Genomic DNA, 3,503 nt, shown 5'->3' on the forward strand with positions numbered 1-3,503 from the left:
TACACTGGTACGGGATTTACGGAATAGACCCTCACCTTAGAAATGTGGAAAAGTGATAGCTATGAACTCCAGATGCTCAAACAAACTCCAAATCTGAAATCAGGGCGAAAAATCGAGTCATAACGTCATTCGAATGGTCCAAAACGAATAACCGGCGATATGGTCAAAAAGTCAACCCGCTGGCCAAAGGTCAACCCAGTCAACTTTGACCCAAGCCGGTCAACCCTTGACCAAATTGAAATCGAATTGAACCACCCGGTTTTCCTTAACCGAATTCGATTTCAATTGGACCAGATTCAAATCGATTTCAAATCGGTTTAATACAAACCGGAAATCAATTTCCAATAACCAATCAAACCAAAAATCAATTGAAAAAACAAACCAAACCGGCTTGACTGGTCAATGGCTTGACTCGCTGAGTCGACTCGGCCGAGTCACCGAGTTACCGGCGAGTCGACAGGCGAGTCGCCGGAGACCGGTCGCCGCCGGCGGCCAGCAACGGTGGTGGCTTACCGGAAAATCACCGGCGGAGGAGACACGGCAGTGATGCGGCGGCGGCTTCCCGGCGGCGAACGGACGGTGGCCGGCTGCGGTGGCTCCCGTGAACGTCCGGTGGAGACGGTGGCGCGTGAGATTCACGAGCGAATCTTCCTCCTGCGCGTGTGGCCGCGTCGCGGCGGCTCTCCGGATGAAACTTCTGCCCCGGACTCATCTCGACGTCACGAACACACTGGTGGTCTTGAAATCGCGAGAAACCCAATGGTTAGAGAGATATTGATGATTTACTAAATGGCCAACACTTAACCAATCGGAAAAGGCGGTTCGCGGATTACGTAGGGCGTGAGACGGTGGCGGCGTGATGGATCTGATCTCAGTCGACGGTGGCTGAGACAGTTCACCAATATCTCTCTCTGACGGCTCAACATATGCAGAGGTTCGACGCCTTAGACTTTTTCTGAATAAACTAATAGGCTAGCTATGTTTAAATAGGAACTTACCTAGGATTTCCCGTAAATTGATTGGGCTTTGCTGGGCCTGCGGAATTGGGTCGTTACAATTCTCCCCTACCAATAGAGAATTCGTCCCGGAATTAGGCTCCTGAACCGACTGTCCAATACTGTCCTGAAAAAGCTCTGGATAATCAATCCTCATATGAGTCTCGGCCTCCCAGGTTTCCTCCTGGATCTCGTCTCTCTCCCAATGAACTTTAACTAAACTGGTCATCATCCCCTGAACAGCTTTCACTTGCCGATCTAAAATCTCAACTGGCTAATAAGGTGTATACAAATTTTTCTCAAGATCACTGGGTGGCTGCTGCAAAATGAGCTCTGGTTCTCTCACAACTTTCCTCAAAACTGACACATGGAACACATCGTGGAAATCTGACAACTTTGCTGATAACCGCAATCTGTAAGCCACTTCTCCAATCCGCTCCACAATAGGGTATGGTCCCATATATCTCGGTTTAAGCTTCTTTAGCTTCCGAGTCTTAGATCCTCCTTGGAATGTCCTCATTTTCAGGTACACTAAGTCTCCTACCTGAAACTCCAAGTCCTTACGACGCTTATCTGCATAGCTCTTCTGGCGGTCATGGGCTTCCTTAAGCCGAGTCTTAAGCATCTCTACGTGCTCTACTGTCTCCTGAACCATTGCTGGTTCTAAATCTCGCCGCTCTCCCACTTCTGTCCAACAAAGTGGTGTACGACAAGACCTACCATAAAGCGCCTCATACGGTGCCATCCCAATACTCGAATAATAGCTGTTGTTGTAGGCAAACTTCTCTAGAGGTAAATACTTTCTCCAGCTTCCTTCCCAATCCAGGACGCAAGCCCTAAGCATATCCTCTAATGTCTGAATAGTCCTCTCTGACTGTCCATCTGTCTGCGGATGATAGGATGTACTCATATGAACTTTTGTCCCAAGCGCCTTCTGAAATGCTCTCCAAAATGTAGATGAGAACTTGGTATCCCTATCCGATACAATACTGACAGGAACTCCATGCAACCTCACAATATCTGTAAGGTAAATCTGTGCCAACTGATCAGCTCCGTATGTTTTCTTGATCGCTATGAAATGAGCAGATTTGGTAAGTCTATCCACGATCACCCAAATAGCATTCCTCCTACCAAAGGTTACCGGAAGCCCATACACAAAATCCATAGTCACCATATCTCATTTCCACTCTGGCAATGGCATGTTCTGCAATAACCCGCTAGGCACCTGATGCTCAGCCTTAACCATCTGACATGTCTGATACTGCGATACAAATGTAGCCACATCTTTCTTCATACCAGGCCAGTGGTAGTATCGCTTCAAATCTCTATACATCTTGGTATTTCCTGGGTGGATCGAAAAACGCTAATTATGTGCTTGCTGTAAAATCTCCTTCCTTAACAGCTTATCATCTGGCACACAGACTCGGTTCCGGTACATGTACATCCCGCTCAAAGCTGTATGATATCCAATACTCTCGATCTCAATCTGTTTAACCAAAGCATCATCACCATCCTGAGCTCTGCGTATCCTCCATAATAAATCTGCCTGCTCCAATGCTTCAAGACCGGCAGTATCTCCCTCTGCGGTAACTGCACACAATCTGAGACTAGCAAGTGTCCCAGTCAGCTCCTGAACCTCCTTGGTTCCTGAAACATCGTTCCTGCGTCTACTCAAGGCATCTGCCACCTGATTGGCCTTACCTGGATGATACGTGATATCCAGGTTGTAGTCTGCTAACAACTCCATCCATCTGCGCTGTCTCAGATTTAGGTCCGCCTGAGTAAATATGTACTTCAGACTCTGGTGGTCTGTGAGGATCTGAACTTTCTCTCCATACAAATAGGACCTCCAAATCTTTAGCGCAAAAACAACTGCTGCTAACTCCAAATCATGAGTAGGGTAGTTGACCTCGTGAGGCCTCAACTGACGTGATGCATAAGCAATAACATGACCATCCTGCATCAATACACAACCCAAGCCAGTACCTGACGCATCTGTATAAATCTCATAAGGTACCCTCGGTCTCGGTAGTACCAACACTGGCGTATCTGTCAACTTTCGTTTCAGCTCAGTAAAACTCTCCATACAAGCATCTGTCCAATAAAACTTGGTGTCTTTGCCTGTTAATCGTGTCATCGGTTTCGCGATACTGGCAAAATCTTTCACAAACTTTATGTAGTATCCAGCTAAACCCAGAAAGCTACGAATCTCGGTGGCGCTCTTAGGTGTAGGTCACTATGATATTGCAGTAATCTTTTTCGGATCTACTGCAACTCCTGCCTCTGAAATCACGTGACCCAAAAATCTAATTTTCCTCTGCCAGAAGCTACACTTACTCAGCTTGGCAAACAGCTAATGCTCCCTGAGCTTATCCAACACAATCCGCAGATGCTCTGCATGCTCCTCTCTGCTCAGAGAATAGATCAAGATATCATCGATGAAAACAATCATACACTTATCCAAGTGCTCGCGAAACACATCATTCATAAGCTTCATGAATGCTGCAG

The sequence above is a fragment of the Brassica oleracea genome, chromosome C7 (genome assembly GCF_000695525.1).
Source record: "Brassica oleracea var. oleracea cultivar TO1000 chromosome C7, BOL, whole genome shotgun sequence".
NCBI classification, from domain to species: domain Eukaryota; kingdom Viridiplantae; phylum Streptophyta; class Magnoliopsida; order Brassicales; family Brassicaceae; genus Brassica; species Brassica oleracea.